We start from the raw sequence: 21,748 nt of genomic DNA, 5'->3' as shown, positions 1-21,748 counted from the left end.
GGAATGGGAGTTGTGGTCAGTTCCTCCTCACACTCTGCCCCCGCTCCAGCGCGGGGTCCGTCCCACGGGAGACAGCCCTCCGTGAACTTCTCCAGCGTGAGCCCTTCCATGGGCTGCAGCTCTGCACACGCTGCTCCAGCCGGGTCCCTCCCAGGGGGTGCCGTCCTGCAGGCACAGACTGCTCCAGCGTGGGGTCCCCGGGGGGCCACCAGCCCGGCCAGCAAACCCGCCCCAGCCCGGGCTCCCCTCCCCACGGGGCCACAGGTCCTGCCAGGAGCTGCTCCAGCGCAGGCTGCCCCACAGGGTGCCAGCCCCCTTGGGGCACCCCTGCTCCGGCGTGGGGCGCTCCCCAGGCTGGGGGGGATCTGCTCCCCCGTTACCCCCCGGGCTGGGGGCACAGCCTGCCTCACCATGGCCTTCACCGCGGGCTGCCGGGGCATCCCCGCTCTGTGCCTGGAGCACCGCCTGCCCCTGCTGCGCTGGCCCGGGGGCTGCAGGGCTGCTGCTCTCACCCCGTCTCACCCCTCTCCTCTCCGGCTGCAGTTGCACAGGTTGTGGTCCCCCCACCCTGCCCCCCTGCCTAACTCCGTTATCCCAGCAGCGCTACCGCCATCGCTGCTGGGCTGGGCCTTGGCCAGCGGCGGGTCCGGCTGGGAGCCGGATGGAATCGGCTCTGTCAGACACAGGGGAGGCTTCTGGCAGCTTCTCACAGAAGCTACCTCCACTACCAAAACCTTGGCACACAAACCCAGTACGAGTGGTTTCCTAATTAAAGGGTTGATTTAACAGAAAACTTACACACGTGTTTGAATGCAGCCCAATTTATTCTCAAATTCATCTGGATTCTTTATTGAAAGGTCAAGAATCGCTCTGGAAGGACATCAGAAATGAGATAATACTTTTGAATGGACTGCACCTCTTCTTTCATGAAAAGTAATACACACAGGATAGGCTGAATTTGGTTATTCAGACATGATGTGCTGAGCAGAAATTAATAACATTATCAGGACAGTGATTTTTTCCTATTTGGAGCTAGCTTAAAGGAGGTCTACTTATTCTCATCCTCAGACAAGTCTATAGAGGCAAAGGGTAGTGAATATCAACAGCTAAATAATTTACAAGTAACTCGAGATTAATTTGGGGTAAACAGAAGCAGTAGATGATAATAACCCCATCAATCATTTGATATTTCACAACCAGTTTCAAGCAATGCCATTAGATTCTTTTTAAAGACGTACAAGTTTCTCAGAGCCCTCGGCTGCCAAGCTAAGTAACCCCCAAGGCAAGTGCATCCTTTCTTGACTGATCACCTCTATTGAAGAGCATCGGGAACAAACAAATAAGGTAGCAATGAATTAGCTTGGAAGGACTGGCTTTTAACTGTTATGTTTCAGTTATTGTTTTCTCACTCTAATCAAAAATATTTTCTGGAAGTTAAAAATCCTTTGGTATGTTATTGAAATCCCCAGAAAATGAAGATTTTTAAAAATGCAATGCTTGGCAGCCAGGAGCATGTGTACAACTGGTGATACTAACAGAGACAGCAGTAGTCTGTGGCATTGTATGGTTTGTTTAGGTTGTACCAGCATGCCAAATCTGTTACCAGCTTTCCAGACAGAAAGGAACATATGGAACATGTCTCATTTAAAAAAAATAAAGTTAGGAACCTGTAAATTATTTGATGTGTTCAAATGCCTGTAGCAACAAGGAGTTCGATTTCAGTGGGGATTTGCAAAGGCACAGGGGTCACTTCATTTCATACTACTTGAAGGTGCAGGGAGTAAGTACTCAGTGTTTACTATGATTTCAGTCAGCTTCTAAATTCTACAGTAATTAATTTGCAAAACAAAGCACTAAGTAGAAATTAATATCTTTTACTCCAGAGATGTAAAGAGAAAAAATCTGAATCACATTGGAATAGATTAGTATTCACACAGATTCATTTCTTGAAACCCTTTTCCATGCTTCCTCCTATAATTTCTATTCCTCTGTAGGTATATGGCCATTCCAAGTCAGCTATCATAATAAAGCCTGGTGTGTGGATGAGAAATAACAATCATCTTAACCATATGCATGTAGCTGGGGGGAATTACTTACAAAGTTTTATTGCTGTCATTCAGGCCTGTCCCACTACAGGCAAGGGAGATTCTTTGTGGCAAGGCGGCTAAAAAAGCAGTATGTGTGGCAGCAGTTTCCCATCTAACTTTCTGTTTTAATCTAGCTGTTCTTTCTGAACCATACATTTTTTGTATTTTTTCTTTGTCTGATTTTTCTCAAAATATGATTTTTATAACCAAATTATAATTCATATAATGAAAATTAGAACCAAAATTATGAGAACTGCATATGAGTATATGCCAGTCAGGAGGTGCATGCTCCTTTCTTGTAAGATGTGTGGCTTGCTTAATGGATGCTTGTGTTTTTTTAACTACCATGCCATCAATGTGGCTGGGATATTGAAAGCTGATGTATTTCCTAGAAGTAGCCTTTTGTGAGGAAAAATGCTTGTGATTTGATAAATATGCATCTTGCTGTAGTTGACTTGCTGTCAAAGTGAGTAAACCAGAGGCACTTGCTGGAGCGGCGTGCTTGGGTGGAGGCGGCATCCAAAGCCTGTTTATCTGGGGCTGAGGGAGCCACCAGCTGCAGCCCAAGAGGCGAGTGGGGCCAGTGCAGGACTGGCTTAGCTCCTCACGGTGGTGGTAAGGTGGCTGAGGGCAGAAACTGCACAACAGCTGTGGGAAACTATTGTCCAAGCATACTAGTTCTTGTGTGATTTTTTTTTTTTTCCAGCAAAATCCCACACTTGCAAAGAGCTCCAAGTGCAGAGAGCTCCTGCTGGAATCAGTTTAGCTGGGATGAGGGGACTCAGTCCCCACACAGGTGAATGCAGCACTGAGGCACTACGCTTAGGAAGGAAGTATGCAGCTAAGGGACATGCATAACAGTATGACAAAAATTATTTGCTAATACATTGAGAGGGTTAATGTATTTAGAAGATGTACAGAGAAAGAACTTGGAGCTTCTGATGTGTTTTGAAAAGTCTCCATTGCTGTAGCAACAAATTAATATTGTAGTAGGGGACCACAGAAGAGAGTTTAGACATGGCAGGATATAAGTACATATGGCAGGATGTAAATAACTATGGCTGGAGAAAGACCTGCTGTACCCTTAAAATCAAGCTCTATTAATTTTTCAGAAGGTAGAATCCTTTCCTGGTAATGTAAACATGACATATGAAGCTGTAGCTGTATGATGGCAGTTAAAATGTTTTCACAAGCTCAGTCTACAAAAGCCACTTTCTTATTGCCACAATTGCAGATGCTGAATTTGGTGACAAGACTGAAAGCTATGTGGGTGCCTCCCAGGAGTTTTGTATTCTTGTGTATCGAACTCTGGTCTGGGGCTGTGACCCTTTTATAGGTAATGCGTAGCCTACTGGAGATTTCAGTATGACTAGTCAGATGTTTGAAGCGAGCCATGTACTTCGGCGTTCCACTAAACTAAGAAGCAAAATGTCTGTCCGGGTACTACTGTTGTAGCCATGGTGTGACCTACACATATGGAGGTGCAGGCCTGTAGACGTGTTTGAGTAGACCCACTGGTGTACTTGGAAAAAACAGAGAAGTTGTAAGGTTATTAAGGTTGGGTGTATAGTTTTAATAAATTAAATAACTGCATGTTGGTTACTTTTTAAAATTTATTTATTGTTGTGTCAAGGTTTTTTCCACTTTGGAACATGAAAATTTAGCTCACAGTGGACTTTGTTACTGTATTCTCTTTAAATCTTTATTCTTAGTTGAAGTAAATAAACCAACATGGTAAAGAGAGCTGATAGCTACTCCATCTGTATTATGGCACACAATGATGGCTGGGAGTTAAAGGTTTGATATATAGATCTATTTTTTTATTGCCAGCCCCTGCCCCTGAAGAAAGTATTAAAATTTCCAGATGAGTAACCAAACAATAAATAGATGAGACAGTTGCTGTGAATATCTGATTTTTTGCATAATAATGAGATATTGCTGGATAATACACTTTGCAGTCCACAGTTTGTCTACATTATCATTTTGATTGGACAAATGCATAAGAAAGATATACAAGTAAACCCAGGCCAAGTCTTTTATTTTAAATTGTCTCCATGTGAGAGTAGAGTTAAATTTCCAGGACATTTTAAAACCAAAACAGTTTCTAGGAATATCCCTACACACATACGCACACACACGTACACACACACAAAATACACAGCCAATATCTGGTCTCACAATTCCTTACGCACAGCAAAAACATTGTGTGCAAACTGCCACCTCTTTTTCATGCTGGTTAGGTTGGAATTAGGATCATTTTCAGTGAGCATCTTCTTTCTTGTCTTGCAGAATGCTCACAGAAACACATGCAAGGGAGCCTTTCACCTCACAGCAGGACCTTGTTCCCTACCAGAACAGGCCAAAACAAAGGAGGCTTTGGGGTCAGTCACAAATGGTGGGGTGGATAGGTGAATTCCTCACTGCATTCATAGTGAAAAGAAGCCTAAAGCCTAGCCGTGCTGATCTTCATGGACTAAATGTTGGTCTACACATCTCAAAAGAATCTGAAATCTAGTACCATTTCAGTGCAGTTTTGAAGGGGAGGAAATACTGCGCCTCTGGAAGTCACTGACAAATTTCTTATGCTTGCATACAAGGGCGCTGCTGGCAGCACTGAAGCAACATCTCTGTCACTGCTATCACTGCTAGGCAATGTGGCCAATATCGATGTGTAGGTCAAAGCTTGTTCTTGGTTAGAAAGCTAGTAGTCACAGTTAAACTAATCCCTTTTTAAAATTTGTTCCAGGCATTTTTGGTTTAGAGTTCTATTGATAAAGATGGGATCAGAGGTTTTTTTTTCTTTCTAGGATAAAAAAAAAAAAAAAGAAAAAAAGAAAAATTGTATATTATTTTATTTTGGTTTATTTGAACAGTTATAGTTCAACTGTTTTCTGCACTTGACTGTGTTATCTGGACAGGAAGAATTGTAAGCCTGAGCTTCAAGATTAGTTTCTTCTGGTATGCAGATCTCCAGCTCCTGTTGTTGGTCTGGTTTAACTCTGAGCCCTCTAAATCCTGCAGTTATGTCGTCTTGTTCTTGCTTTTTCCTGTATTCCTCTTACATCTCAGTCCTTTCCAAGCCTTCCCACAGATGTTTGCTTCCCCCATGTTCTGAAAGGGCAGGGTCCTGTGTTCCTTGCACCTCACACTCCTGGTGACTGCAGTGGGAGTTCTTGCTGTGCAAACAACCGAAACACCTTACTTACACAGGGCCTGGCTTCCAACCTGCGAAAGCACAAGCAACTAAACTGCAAACAACTGAGTACAGCATCTGCTGGTTAAATGGAGGAGTTGGTCTGTCTCTGCCTTTCTTTTTTTCTCTGTGTGTGTCTGCGTGTGTGCACTAGATAAGAAATCCTTGCTCTTAACAAAAATGGTAAAGAAATAAGCAAGTCTGGCAACTATGACTTAGATGTGTCCTAAAATCATTTACAGCTATCAGCTAACCTCAGCAACAGAGAGATGGAAGCTCTTGCTAGGTTAAAGAAACTTAGAGAGCTGCTGTATTGCAGCTCTGCTGGTACAGCTATGATTTAATTTACAGAAGCGCACGTATTTCCTAATGCTTCCTCCATACCAGATTTATATCGTGGTAGATTTCTGATCCTGTTTCTTCACCAGGGAGTACTCACAGTATTTATAAATAATGCAGGAATTTTCATGAATTTAAACTATCTATAAGTATTTCTGTCATGACAGACAGCATAAGAGCTTCCACAATGCACAGCCATCAGTGTTGTACCCAGAAGCCGTTTAACCACAGAAAAAGAAATGGCACCAGATTTTGGCCTAGTTATTCACCTGCTAGCGAAACGTCTCACACTGAGGAGTGACGTCTGGACTGTGTCCCAGTTCAGTTCCTCCTAATCCCTTCTGCTGTAACTGATGAACACACATTTTGTGTGTTCTTTTTCCTCAGCCATGCAGGTCCAGCCCGTATTTACGAAATACAGAGTCAAATTCAAACCTTAAAGCACAGATTGTTTTCATCTAGCAACACGACATTCCCTGCCCTGGCAAAATTCCAGCCTACTGCATTTGACCTCGGAAACAAGATGCATTTTCCTCCTACTGTGCTGCTGGAATTATGTAACTAACCAATTAATTATATTTTAAAGATTATAATATGGATAATGGGTAGCAAACTTGGTGAAGTCATCAGTCTAAGTGTACTGCAGGTGCAACATCTTTTCTTACTGGAATTTGATTCATTCACAAAATGATTTTTCTATTCAAAACAACTGTCATGCTTCCTTTGTCCGTGGATAATTAAATAAGCTTTCCAATTTATTCCTGTATTCTAATTTACTTAGGGTACCAACCCAAAAAACCCCTCTGCTCACCCAGACAAAAGACATAAAATACATAGACAGATAAATCTAAATGTCAGCCGCAGCACAGTAAGAACAGTTGTGGCTGGTGAGGGCACTGTTGCTGTAGCTGGGAGCCTGGCCCTGGGTGCTCTCTGGTCAGCAGCGGTGGTCGGGGCTGGACCAGGCTGGGTACTGCTGGTGATTCTGTCTTCTTTTCTGAGGTCGTACCAGACAAGTATAGGCCTGATGAATTTAAACTGTCCTGTGCAGGGCTTTTATAATCTACTCCCAGCTTCTTTAGCTCAGTTTTCTAGGGTACAATCAGGAGTCAGAGTAAGATTGTCCCCTTTTATTGCACTTCTTCCAGGTGCTGGTCTTTGTACAGGCCCTCTGCGGTGAGAGAATTCCATCCGAAGCTTATCAGCTCTGTGCTATTTTTCTGAGCCTGTAGGCTTTCTCCTACCTATGGTTAGGTTAGTTATCAAAAGTTAACCAAAGGTTAGTTATTTTCACAGTTTTAGATACTCCTGTGATTCCTCCTACCATAGGATTTGAATTCTTCACAAGCATTTGTGCATGCAGCTGCACAGTTTCACTGTGCATTTGGCAAATGGCATTGGTTTCTTTTGGGGAGCAGGCACATAGGGGCCCAACATACGATTTTGCAGTGAAGTGTATATAGGTCAGGTCTCAGAAATACTAGCTGTAAGGACACTTAGGTGCTGGAGCATCGTACGATGTTGTGAAACCCTTTGCAAGTTTAGAGAAGTGGCTACACAAGCACTTTCAAGGCAGTCTAGGCCTATTTCATACTGTCTGGGTACAGGAAGATGAATGGCCAGACTGGACCAATGGGCCGAGGCCAGTTGTGTGAGGGTCCACGGGGCTCAGTGCCGGGCACAGGACCCCAGGCAGCACTGCAGGCGGGGGCAGGGGGCTGGTGCAGGAAAGGACCCAGGGGGCTGGTGCAGGAAAGGACCCAGGGGGCTGGCAGACGGCCAGCTGAGCGTGAGCCATAGTGTGCCCAGGGGGCCAAGGCAGCCAACAGCATCCTGGCTCGTATCCCAACAGTGTGGCCAGCAGGACCAGGGAAGGGATCATCCCCTTGTACTAGGCACTGGTGAGGCTGCACCTCAAATACTGAGTTCAGTTTCAGGCCCCTCACTCCAGGAGGAACTTGGTGGTGCTGGAGCGTGTCCAGAGCCAGGCAACAGAGCGGGGAGAGGGGCTGGAGCAGAAGTCCTGTGAGGGGTGGCTGAGGGAACTGGGGGTGTTTAGTCTGGAGAAAAGGAGGCTGAGGGGAGGCCTCATCTCTCTCCACAAATAGCTACCTGAAAGGCAGCCATAGTGAGGTGAGGGTTGGTCTCTTCTCCCAAGTAACAGCAACAGGCCAAGAGGAAACGGCCTGAAGTTACACCAGGGAAGGTTTAGGTTAGGTATTAGGAAAAATTTCTTCACTGGAAGGGTGGTCAAGCATTGGATTAAGCTGCCCAGGGAAGCAGTTGAGTTACTGTCCCTGGAGGTATTTAAAAGCTGTGTAGGTGTGCCATTTGGGGACGTGGTTTAGTGGTGGCCTTGGCAGTGTTAGGTTTACAGTTGGACTTGATGATCTTAATCTTTTCCAGCCTGAACCTATGATTCTATGATCTCCTGAAACCTCATCTGCTTTTTTTTTTCTTTCTTTTTTTCTACAAGACCTTAAGGGCACTTTGGGAATCTGTGAGTAAGTTGGAATATTCACCTAGTTTTCCTAAGATGTAGCAGGCATGCTAACATTTGGACTGTCCTATCTTTTAACCACAGAGGCCAGAGATATGGTAGTGAAGGGCAGACTTAGGTGCTGCCCAACACAGCTGGGCCTGTTTGGGCTCTGTGGTCGTACCTGGTACAATGCGCAGGACTGTGCCCACAGCTGGGGCAGTGCTCCAGCTGGTGACTTCAGGGACTGTATATGTGGACTGATTTATGATTCTCAAGTGTGTTGTGTAGAAGCTCTTTTTCCCCAGACAAGGCAATTCAGCTTCAAACATGTCTGTCTTATTTATAAGCAGTTTAAACTTTACACTCAAGTTATTTTCTTCTCTTTCCCCAAGCTCATAATTTAAGGGGAAAACCATCAAAAAAAAGTACATAATATAGCAGAATACAAACCCTTAAAAAACTAGCAGAACCTTCAGTCTCTGCTTGTTTTCCTTTATGGTATTTTGTTTTATTAATAAGGCTGCCTCTATATTCATGACAAAATAAGAAAGCGATTTCCAATGAAACAGACAAGTCTTTGTTAGACATCAAATATAACTAATATTTGATGTCATAAATATTAATGACTTTCATGTCTTTAGATACTTTAGATTCAATTCCAAACATTTTTGTTTTGTTTCACTCTTATTTATTTTTTCACATTGAACTGGTTGAAGGAATTTTCCCCTATTTTTCTGTGAAAAGTCTGTCATGTTCTGCACCCTTATTTAATCTTTTGAAGCCTCTTTTCCATCTATTTGAGTTATGATGTTGTTCAATGTATTTTACATGGCAAAATCTGTGCACCCAGGCAAAATTAGCAGTTAGTGTCACATGATAGAAATGCGTGTATGATGGCCACCAGTTCGGCTGTCGCTTAGGACTGATTCTGGGATTTCCTGGTAGAACAGAAGGGATTGAAAGAGGCAGGCCTTTAACTGGAAACATTTAACAGCCCATGTTTTCGGTGGGCACAACACACAGCACGATCTGTCATTTAACATCCAATTTCTTGCCCAGTTCTCTGCAGGTACTGAACAATAATTGGTATTGCCCAGTGTGAGGAGTATCAGTAACTCTAAATTAATGTTTGTTGTTCCTTAAAAGCAGGAAATTCTTCTTTCTAAGCAGAATACTTCTGGATTTTCTCACAAACATACAAATGCGTTTAGGCCAGAGACTCAAATGTTAATGTTCTATAAATAAATAATGAATAATGTTATCAGTTGAATGACTGTTGACACAGAGAGCAGACTCTTCCAGAGATTAGATATCTGAATCTGATATGTCTTTAATAATTGGGATCCAAGATAAAATATCCATCTACATGTAGAGGAGAGAGGATTCTTTGCCTATAGAGGGTTAAACATAGGATAGGGGATGTGCCAATATGAGAGAGACGGAATTATTCCTCCAAGAGTTACAAGTTGTTCCATGTTTGTTTCTAGCGGATTTTGTTCTTTCATGTATTTTTTTAGTATACTGTGATTATAGAAAAAATCTCTACAAACCTGACACTAGACTCTGCTTTTGCCCTAAAATCTTTGTTCTTAAGTAATCGTAGTAATAACCAGTAACTTGCTGACTATTGCAGTATTAAATATGGTGAGCATATGACAGTCTCTGCTTGTGACATATTTCAGTTCTTTTTTTAAGGCACATTTAGAAGTGATCGAGCACAAACCCAGTGTGATACTGACACAGTTCTTATAACCCAGTCCCTCCTCTCACGGCTGTAATAGGCTGCTGTACTGTCTGTGGAGTAGTCAGACTTTTGATGACTAGGTTTAGTAACCCTGCCTTCTTTCCTTTCTAGCTCCAGGATCTCTTTGCTGTCTCCCAAAAAAGCCTGTTCCCTTGGCAGCTCTCTGTCTTCATACCATGGGTCATTCGTGTCATTGAGAGAGGCAGCAAATCAGTAAACAAAAGTAACCCCAAAGCCCAGATCCACCGGGCAGCCAGTCTGCTTTGGACACCAGTCACATAAGTCCTTATTTCTAGATATAAACATTTTTGGGTGCTAAGAATTGGGTAGAATGAAGCCAGCTTTGGCACTGAGAGACTCTGTCCAGTGGTAATTTGCCTTCAAGATAGCTGTAGCCAAGGAACAGGACAAGGCTAGAATCTGCATTTGCCAAGCCGTTGAGGTTACAGAGCTAAAAGTGAACATGCAGAGAAAATACGGGGCGGGGGGGGGAGGGGACGGGACACGACAGAAACTTTATATTTAAAAGTTTAGCTTTATATTAACTGAGGTGCCATCAACACAAGCAATTCCTATAGAAGAATTTTGCCACTAGTTTTGAAAGGCTCAATCTATACTCAGCTATACTCAGATCAAAGGAAAAAATAGACGCGAGCCTGTGATGGGAAATGTAGGAAAACAGTAAGTTAAAAAAAATCATACCTTAAAAAAACTCTCCCTGAATGCTTTCAGAGTATGAAGGAAAGAAATCCCATGTTCCTTCCAAGCCTGTGGAACATCATAGCTGTTGTAAATAGGCCAGCCCCAAAGAGAGAGCTCATGTTCCAAATGGGAGGAAGGAGGTTATTTGCTGCATCATTTTAGCATGTTTGATTTATAGTAAGTAATGGAAAGTTGACAGGGACTTTGAACAAAATAATTCAATGTGTCATAAGCCCAAGATCTGGCATCAAAAATATTTTACTTATGGTATATTCATATGGTGATAATGTGGCCACATTGTTAGTATTAATGAAAGCCATCCTAATTCCTCTTTGTAACATGCATTATTAATCTGCTGTTATTAAACAGTGAGTTTAAAGCAGTCAGGACAAAGGCTAGGACAAGGAGACAAAATACATTTGAAAATTGCACCTTTCAGAGCAGGAACTTAAAGGTTGGACAGCATTGCTTCAGTTTACTGATGAGACTGATGTACTCACTTGGGGGTTTAGATCATTTTGGAGATAGAAAATATTGTCTAGGCAGTCCTAGTGACCATCTGGGTTTTGGTGGTATTAACTAAACTTGGAATGTTTTATCCTGGTTTGCTGAATAAGTGAGGCTTACAAGACCATGTTTTGTGCCTGTCATCTTCTCTCAATCAGCCCAAGCAATGTTCAGTGTTTTGGCCAGCTTCAGTCAAACCTGAGAGGAATGAAAGTCCTCTTTCTACTAACCGAATTCCTTATTTTTAAAATTGTTTTCTTAAAGACTTTCTTAAATAGTATTGTCTGGATAGAAAAGACAGGCTCAAACTAGTACCTTCTTGAGAGAAAGGCAGTCTGAACTCAAGCACGGTTCATTTTGTGTGGCAGCAGCAAGCCACTCAGTGGGTGCATCCTCTGACAAGAGAGCAGGCAGCTCGCTATTTCATCTGCTCTTGTCGGGTAGACTATCATACGGGAAATAGGAAGGGATGGCTGTTCAGGCAGGTATAGCTTAGGAAACAAAGGGCATTATCTGTAGGGAATCAGATAAGTTTATTCCAGTGCTTACACTACAATATGCTTTTCAGTACTGTTCTGTGTTAGCCAGCCCCACTGAGATCAATGGGAGTTGTAGCATGGCCTGAAAGGATAACAACATAAAGAACAGGGATGTACAGTCTTGAAAAACCTCCATGTCCAGAGAGAGCTCCCTGAGTGCTAGTACTAATAGCTCCTTGCAGAATGAAATCCTAGTACTGTTCCCCCAAGGTCATGGAGAGGGCTTATAAGAATAGATTAAAGTTTTCATTGTGTCAGGGTCTGGATGCTGCGCTACTTGAGAAAACACTTAATAACAGTATTTTGGCAGACCTTTCTCTGGCTGTTGATTTTACAGTGATTGTGTGTTAACTACGTGGTGTCAGCAAGTAAGAGTTGATACGGAAACATCCAAGAATAGCCTGAATCATTAGTTTTAAACAGTTGTATATGCTGTTTTGCATTTCTTGGTGACCTCCAAGGAACAGATAAGTAGATGGCACCTTATTGCCTAGAGTTCTGAATTGTCCTCAGAGACTGGGAAATATGATTTTTATTTTGAAAAGAAAACAAAATTGGTCACATTTTCACACCCATTTGCTTGAGCCTAATGTGGGTGATGCTTTCTGTACGCATAGTAGATACTTGCATATATAATTTAGCAACGTAGGAGCTTTCTATGTGGAATTCTGTTTGACGGTCTTCCTCTGCATGACTGAAATGAGACCAATTCTGCTGTGTTGAAATAAGGAGCACACAAAGAAGATTTCAGTAGGTTTCTAAAGAGAGTAGTGTTTTTTCAGTCAATTTATTATACTTAAAGCAATAATTTAGGGGGGTTTCCCTCCATAAAGACAACATGAGTCAATCGTAATTCCTTCAGAGTCAAGAGAAGGTTTAGGAAGAGTGAATAAATATTTGTAGGAAATAAGTTCTCTCTTTTCCAATTTACAATTACTATTTACTATTGCAAACAGAGAAAGGGTACAGTGTATGATGTAGCATGCTTGGAAGAGTGGAACATTTTCTAAGGCCAGGGTCTGGAGCTTCTGCAAGAAAAATTAGCCTCTTTGAGGGCTTGTGCTACTACAGCACAGGCTTTTCTGGTGCATGAATTACCTGAACTAACAAAACAAATGACCAAAACACTGCTCCGTGGTCTGCAGTGCAAGGGGTAGCTCAGGCTTTCCTCTACTGTGAAGAAGTAGACAGGCATGATTTCCATCCCCCACACCAAGGAGAAAGGCTTTAACCATTGGTGTTCTGAGAGATACAAGGAATTCCACTTCATGTCAGGATAGTCCAAGGATCCAGGCTTATATAATGTTTGCTGGTTTTCTACAAGATCAGTTCCCAGCCTTCCTAATAGGTATTTCCAGAGCTAAAGTGGATGAATACTGACAGCTTCTGCTTTGTATCCTCAAAAGCTGAAGGAGAAGACAATGCTGAAAATAGTACTTAACTCTGTGCTGTTGACCTCCTACCCAACTGTGCCACATCCACATTCACAGAACCATAACCTCCCTGACTTGCATTGAGAACTAAAGAACACATTGTTACTGACCCAAATTCATCCCATTGAGTCTCTTTGCAGCGGCATTTGACCCCAAAACTGTCCTTTTAAGCAGTATCTCTTTACTTCGAAAGGAAAAAAAATTACCCAGAGCTTGATCATGGAAAAACAGTTCAGGGTTGCTTTATTTAGTTGTAGGAACCAACAAAGGAGAATGCTCAGGAAAATGTCAAGGGACTTTCAATATTTTGAACAAAAGAAAAAGCAGCACTTAGATACATACAGCCCTTATTGCAAAGGGTGGGCTAATGAGTGATTGAGTGCTAGATGTCACATGTGTTTTCTTCTTTTCTAATGTTCTGGGTGGCTATATGATCTGATGTCTCAGTCAGAGACTCTGTGGTCTGACAAGGCTTTACTTCACTTTAGAAATGTATTTTGTTTTATACTTTATGCCTGTGACCAGTTAGGAGAAAAACGTTCTCTTGATACCCAACTCAGACAATCGATTGCAGATAGAGGAAGTGGACCAGTTTGGTAGAATCAGTGCTACAAGCAGAACTGGGTTTATTTTTCAATGGAGAGCCTTCCTCTGAACATGCAGTAGGTGTCCCTGGTGACTCCTGTGTGATGACTTCAAAACAGCCTGATCTTGAGCTGGTGGAAAAATCTCAGAGCAATGCCAAGCTGATAAAAAGGCAGCAGATCTTTGTATATCTTCTGACTGGCAGGGTGCGGGGAGGAACACAACCTACCCCAGATTCCTCAAAAGCAAGGCTCTTGAACATGAGCCAGCGGTTTCAAAAGGCATGTCCCAAAACATCTTACAATAATGGGATTTTTAATATGTAACTATATATAGGCAATAATAGAATTTTTAATATGTAACTATGTACAGTCAATGGAGTTTACTGTTAGTTGTCCCTCATTGAGTTCACTGAATGGGTGAGGAAGAGAATAAAGTGATTTCCAGAGTAGTCAGCCCTGGCCTGATTCCAGCTGGTGGTGTCTGTTCTCTGGATTGTGCTGGCCAGTGCTGGCTGTATGGGGGCAGAGCAGGAATTCAGCCCTCCAGTGCTCTGCCTCTCCTCTCTGGACTCCTGTCAGCCCTTGCAGGGACATGACCAGTTCAGTGGCTCTGATTTACCTAAATCCTCTCTGAATTGTTTGGGCTGCCAGCATCCATGGGTGAATGCCTACACCATCACCAGGGCAGCAACTGGGAAAAAAGTGTCTCTGTATGTTCTCCATGGCAGCTGGGCCAGCAAGTCTTTTCCTACTGAAATAGATTATACTAACCAAATGGGTTTTCACTGATGTGACTTACAGTGTAAGTTCCATGTGAAGACACCAACAGTTTAATACCAGTGTAGCTGTGCTTTCTTGGGATTTTGCCTGCATAGAAATGCTACAGAAAATTAACAAATTCTTCGCTGCATTACAATCTAACAAACATTGCTTTGATGCAGACATGACCTAATACTGTCATGTTTGATGTCATTAGTGAAATTCCATTGCAGGAATTCATCTACCAACTCTTTTAGTGCTACTTTCAGAAGAAAATCCAGTATTAGTGACTCTGGTTTTATCGCAAGTCTCACAGTGCCTGATGCTTTACTTAACAATCCTGGAGAACTGAATACTGGGGAATCTCCAGTGTTTGGTTTGTTGTTTGCAAAGGAGGGAATGAGTATGTTTGAGGTCTACTGATAAAGTGAAAAATTGGATAATGTTTTGATGCAAAAGGAACTGAAAAATTCTTCACTATTGAGAAGCCAGAGTCAAAGCACAGAAAAGAGAGAATTTCTCAAAAATTTTTTTGTATCTCAAAAGTATTTCGGACTGTGATTTTGTTGATGCTTAGATAGATTAGTCCACAACTTGAAAAAAAAGTACTCTAGCAGTCCTAAAAATGGATTTTGAGTTGTTCTTTCTTCCTCCAAGCACTCAAAAAAAAAAACCAAACCAAAAAAACCCCACAAAAACAACACCAAGCAAAACCCCAAAACAAAAACAAAACAAAAAAAATCCCAAACTTCACTGAAGTCAGAGAGGAGCATAGGACCCAATAAATCTGGGTTCAGTCCTTCCTTGGCTGGTTCTTTTGTGGCTGGGAGGAAAAAAAGGTTTCTGGCTTATGGTCTGAAAGTACTAGACTAACATTTGAGGAAAAAAAGAAAAAGAACGTAGATATTTTCCAATATTTTCAGAGTTGCCCATGACTACATGGCATTAAGGCACCTTTGTGAATACTGTATACGACCTACCATATGCACTGTGTGTGACCCCAAACTGAGAGCAAGGTAAATTACCTACCAACTTAGAAAAGCATCTGAATGTTCTGAAAAACCTTGATGGTGAACCCTTGTTCTATTGAGTTCACTAAGTAGTTTCTGTGGATTGTAATGCAACTAAAATTTTACCCTGAAACTCATGCGTAGTGTATGAGGAAAGGAAGGGACAAGCTCTTCCCACTCTGTGGAACTGCCTGTTACAGGAGCTGTGTGTCTTCCTCGGATATACACTGTGCCTGTCGTTTTCCAGGAGAAAATACGGGTGCCAGTCTTGCACATTGTGAATGGTTGAAAATTACTTACTTTAAAAATACATCCTTTGGCCGGCAGGGGAAGCAGCTCGATGTGGTCCAGCTTGTCCCCATATACATTCAGGAATATCTCTACTTCTTAGAGCCTCTGTATACATCTGACCCTTCTAGGTCTAGTAAAGATGAGGAAGCTGTAGCTCAATAAAGAAATGAACATTACTACTAACTTTCTGCAGGTGTAGAAATCACAAATGTCTGCTTTTGTGTCTGTTAGAATTCCATTCTGACTCTGAGTTCTCGTAGCCACCAACAAAATAGCAGTTTGGAGCCCAATTACACGTAACTGAGACCAACCCTCGCTTGATCCTCTTCCCAATTCTCCAGAGAACTTCCTTAACCTGGAAATTGTGAGGGTTAATTATGAAATTATCTTCAGCAAGGGCTCAAGTACCTCAAGCACAAATTGAGAAGAAACACAAACTATTTGAGTGTTTGTGGTCTCCTTCAGCAGGTGCGTGCAGGCCTAATCCCATCCTCCCGCTTGTTGTGTGAGCAACCTTAGCGCTGGCCTGAGGAGCCTGAGCCCGTGAAAAGCTGAGGGGAGGTGAGAGCACAGGGAGTGGAGACGCAAGCCCTGTTCCACCAGCCCAGCACTCCAGTGTGAAAGGCCCAGGGAACTGGTCATTCCCGATTAGCCTGTGGGGAAGGATGTCTTCAGGGGGTGAGGCAGTAACTTGTGAAAGGCCCTGAGACGAAGCCTGCACTTTCAGCTTCTCAGTACTCTGCTGCCAGCATCTTGCATCAGGCAGCTGAGGAGTTCCGAGGGACGTGTGCCAGCCAGAGCCACAAAGACTATGCAAGAGAGAAGTGCAGGAAGAGGTTGGGGAGAATCAGATGGTGTTACTGCTTTGCTTGGTAGAAAATTGCCCATTTGTGCTGTGGAAGAGATGGGCTTCCAATTGTTTGAAGAGATGGGTGCTGTCTGCAGCTGATGATGGAGCACTGTCTTCCCTGTTCTGAAATGGGTGCTTCGTCCACCTCGGTATCCTGCAGCTTTCTGTCTGGCCTACTGTTGACCTAACCTTTAAAGCAGCTAGTTTTGGCCAAAGCTGGATGACATGGTGTGCTTTCACGTTCAGGCATTCCAAAGTAGAGGCTTTGGTGTCTTTTTGCTTATTTCATTTATGTTTATATTTGTTTCGTGTTTAGTTGGGAGTGCAGCAGCACTGCTGATAGCAGGAATAACAGTGTCTGGTAATGAGTAGTTTAGATTATATTGTTAGAACATGGCACTAATGTGTGGGCCTGCTCAGGGGAGCAGTTTTGAGAGCAGGACTTCCCCCATCCTCTGGCAGGCACTAGACGTACAGGTGGGTTTTGAAGGCTGAGGAAGCACCTCCTGCTGCCAAGGCCAGCGCAGCTGGGCACACCTAAGAGTAGAACCGGGTCCACACCTGGGGCTCAATTCCTCCTTATTTATCTATTGTCTATCCAGTGGCCATTGAAGGAAGGAAGGAGGATGGAAGTGGCAGGCCCCCAAAGTGCCTGGATTTCATCGTTAGAAGAAACACCTGCAGGTCAGTGCTCGCCGACAGCCGGGTACAGGCAGGTGGTCTGTGCTGCCGCTGGGAGCAGGGGCAGTGGAGATGCGGAGCGTTTTCCTGTGGTGTAAGATTAGTCTTGGCTGTAATGTCTCTCCAAGGAGCTGCTTTAATTAATGCAAAATACTCTAGTTACTACTTAATACCGAGGCCCTTCTAAACAGGGCAAAAGTAAGAGCCGTTCTTTAGTAGCGCCTACGACTGAGGCACGAGTTAGCCTTCCAAGCAGTTGGGCGCTCCCCGGCAGCAGCCCCGTGGGGCCGTGCGAGGCCCGAAGGCCGCGCCCCCCCGGTGCCAGCGTGCTGTGCCCTGCCCCGGGTGCGGCGGTGCCGAGGCCCGGCAGCGGCAGGGTGGCACAGGCGGTGCCAGGGGCCGGGCAGGGCAGGGCCCCCAGCCCGCATGCGGCACCAGCGCGTCCTCTGCGCGGTGCTGCCCCCGGCTGGGCTCGGCCACGGGAGAGCGGGAGGGCGATGCCGCCTGCGGGCCCCGGCGGGGCCGAGCGCCCCGGGGCGGGCGGCGGGGCCCGGCCGCCCGCCCCGCCGCAGCGGAGACCCCCGAAAGGGCGGCGGGAGCCCGTGCCCGGAGCGGCCCGCGTAGCGGTGCGCGGGGCCCGGCCTTGCCCGCGGGCGTCGCCGGGGCGAGGCCGGCGGCGGGCGGGGCCGGCACCGGGGAGCGCGGGATGAGGCGGCGGGGCTGCCCCGCTCTGCCTCCGCCCCGGCCCCGGCCCCGTGGGCGCGGCAGCCCCCGCATTGCGCGGTGCCCAGAGCGCGGCGGGCCGCGCAGTGCGGGCGGGCGGGAGCGCTCTGCCTAGGCGTCCCACGAAGGGGCTGCGATTCTCAGGGCAGCCCGGGCAAAGGGCGGGTGATTCCTCATTTTCTCTTTGTAGAGAAAAACATTACCTTCCAAACTGTACTGTGGCGCGGCTTGACAAATCCGAGCCTTTATTTTTCTGTTGTGTTGCATTGCATTGTATTTTTTCCAAGCGAGGGTGCCAGTGCAGCTCGCCCTATAGCGCAAAGGGACTCAGAAAGAGAGAGGAAGATAAAATGAATTTAAATTCCAAAGGGGTTTCAGTGCTGGTTTCCTAGTCCCCGAGTCAGCAATGTGTTTGTGAAAATTCAGCCTTTTTGTCTCTCAGAAAAAAAGGGCTAAATCTACATCGGTGGCCCAGTCTAGGTTTGCTATTCTTTGCATTTTCTATTCAAGTGAATGAGAGTGAATGAAGTGGCCTGGGACCCTTTATTTGATCTACTCAATTGCATAAAGTGACAGAATTCTAATATATTTGTTTAATGCTCTTCAATGGGGCTTTCACTTTCTAGCTTGCAAATGAAGCCTCGATCTGCAAAGTTTTGTCCTTTTTTTCTTTCCACCTTTTTTTTTTTTCCTGGCAGAGAGACCATATTTCATAACTTGGGCCACGGTTTGAAGTGATTTCGAGAGGAGTTTTAGACTCGAAAAGTGGGAAATAAAGAAACAGATGTGAAGTTATTGTAGATTCTTATAGTGGGCTCTGGGGCTATTGTAAACCCACTGCAGGCGGTCCAAAGCCTCTCTTTTTCATGCTGTAATTGAAACATATTAATTAGATAATTTGTTGTTAGTTTAAAAGAAACAAATACAGCCCCTCCAAGGCTTCACAGCCTCGGTTTCTTTTTGTTAATAAAAACAAAACAAAAAAAAAAAAAACCACAAAGTGACATTTATATTAAGATTCCGAGATAATTCGGCGCTGAAGTTGATGAAGCTGCTAAGATTCTTCTCCCTTTCTCAAGGACCACTTTTGCAGAGAGGCTGGCTCATAAAACTCCCTCGCAGGGGTCGCCGGGGAGCTCTTTTCTCCCTACCTGGCACAGCCCGCCCTTCCCCGCGAGGCGCGGTCCGAGGGAAAATAAATATTCCGGGTGAGAAAGAGCTGCCTTGGTTCAATAGAGGATTCAGGCTTGTGGGGTGGTGTCTTGTCACATGTCGAGGGGAAAGAAAACACACACACACACACCCCAAAAAAAAAAAATATCCCGACGAGAAAAGATTCACATACCATGGAGCAAAACCCGAGCCGCCAAGCACGACTGGCTTCGCGGGCTTACCTTGCTCGGCCGTGCTCAAACCATCCTCCGGAAGAGAGAGCCTTTGCCTAGGATAAACGTCTCTTTGCATCAAACACGCCTAGCTTATAATGTCTCTCTGGCAAGTGAAATAAAAACTAAAGAAATCCCCCCGTCCGTCCGTCCGTCCGACCCCCACGAAATGTCTAAACACGACGGAGAGCTCGGCCGTGGCTGATTCACTCGCCCCCCTTCGCCCCTTCCCTCCGCGCTGTTGTCTCTTGCTGTTCTATTTCAGATCTGTGTTTATTGACATTGGACTTGAGCCATTAGGGAGATTTAACAAGTCAAAGCAGTAAATTCAAGCGACGCGCTGAGCTGCGTATGTGTTTGAAATAAGCATCGCAACATGGAGGGGCGCGGGGCGCGGGCGGGGGGCGCGGCCGGCCGGGGGGTCCCCGCGCTTGGCCAGTCTCGGGCAACCGCAGAGATAAAGAAGAGGAAAATGGCACTTTAAAAGTTCGCTGGCTAGTCTTACTATAGGATTATGTAGCGAGGAAGCCATCGCACCTTTTGAAAATATTTTGCTTTGGGGCATAATCTTTTCAGATCATTATCTCCGCTGATTACTATATAGTTTAAAAAAGACCCTGAAAGTGCAGCTTCATCTTCTTAGCTGAGCTCGGATTTCATCTTTGAAGATTTGTTCTGACTGCTAGATCCTAAAAGAAAGAAAGAAAGGAAGGAGAAAAAGAGTCTTCGTAGTCTAAAAATGTAGGTCATCGCTTGTTTAGGAAAAGTTTGTCGAGTTATGTGTCCATTGATCTCGTGATAAGTTTTGAATGCTTTCTTTAGCTGATCGTGTTGATATAATCGTGGGTTGGACTTGATGAATGAGTTCAGTTGTCCCCCATCTGACAAGCTTTAGCAGCTTCATGCATTTTAATCAGCTCAATGATTCATGTATTTTCCACCTTTTTTCTGTGTGTGGGATCCGTTCTCTTTTAGCAAAAATGGTCGCAACTGGATTAATTACCCTCTACATTAATCTTAAAACTTTTGCAAGGACCTTGCGGTACGTAATAAGGAAATGGGGATGTCACTTGTGCTGTTTATGGTCCAGAAATTCAGAGAGAGATCAGGCAGAGATAAAACCTCTGTAACATCGTTGCCGTAGAATTAGTGAATCCTGGCCGTTCATTAGAATACAATGTCGTTTTCTTGCTAATAAGCCTTTAAGTATTCGGTTGTCTCGTAACTGCGCTTTTGGCGCAGACTGCCCCATCTCCGAAACACTTATTTACTAATTTCACTAGATTGCTTCTAGCATTTTCAGCAGTTGCAGAATCCTCGTGAAATCCCTAAAAGAATTGGACAACCCCACTGGAAGGTGCCCAGAATCCAGTTTTTCATTGTAACTACTTGGCCCTTACTTTTTAAAAGGGACTGTGTATTGACTGGCAGAAAAAACCGGTACAATTTTAGTGTTACAGTTTGCAATCTACCGGTTTTGTAAAGTGTGTCAGTAGATATGGACAAATTATAGCAGAGGCTGAAGTGGCTGCAATGCTTGAGGAGGTTTAAACGACAGGTAAAAGACTACAATAGCTCACTTTGGCTCGAAAAGATGTTCAGATGCTACTTGTAAGAAAAACCACGACTGACAAAAAATCAGTATTCTCAATCTTAAAAAGTAACTAATTATTAAAAGATTTTTATATTTGTTCTGTATTGTAGAACCTCACTTTTTAATGCTCTTTAGAGAAAAATTGACTTGGGAGTATGTAGATGATAAGTATACATACACACAGGCGTAAATGTAATACGTGTTTATATTCGGTATAAGTGCATAGGACACAAATGCATATGTGTGTGTATGCATATATGTATAGATATATAGATATAAAACCCATGGAACACACTTGCGTATGTTTTATCTTCGGTAAACCGGCGATAATGACAATTTTATCTAACATGTTATGGTATGTTAATAACTATATTTATAGCAACCCCCGGTGAAAAGGCAGTATAGATTATCTAAACATTGGAATAACGTAATTTCTTTTTCATTAACTAATGCTTTTACTTTTCTCGTGTAAACCTTTAAAAAGACAAATCAGAAACTAAATCTGCATTTACATATTTTAATGAGAAAATATTATTTGGACGACTAGGTTCATAATTTAACGTAGACACTTTTTTAACCTTTATCTTAAAACACACATGCTGGGAACAAGAACACCAATATTTAAAATGCCATGCTTAATCTGTACAGGGAAAAAAAAGTTTAAAAGAAATGTCTTTACAGTTTCAATAGACATTAATGCCGTTTGGAGGGGGTTTTTTTGTGTTGGGTTTGTTTTTTTTTTTTAACTTAAGCAGTTCACAACGGAACAACAGTTCAGTTTCCAGCAAACTACCTAAAACTAGAAAGGAATATATCAAACAAAAGTGCATTTTACACATTTT

The sequence above is a fragment of the Falco cherrug genome, chromosome 7 (genome assembly GCF_023634085.1).
Source record: "Falco cherrug isolate bFalChe1 chromosome 7, bFalChe1.pri, whole genome shotgun sequence".
NCBI classification, from domain to species: domain Eukaryota; kingdom Metazoa; phylum Chordata; class Aves; order Falconiformes; family Falconidae; genus Falco; species Falco cherrug.
This window is presented reverse-complemented; position numbering follows the sequence as displayed.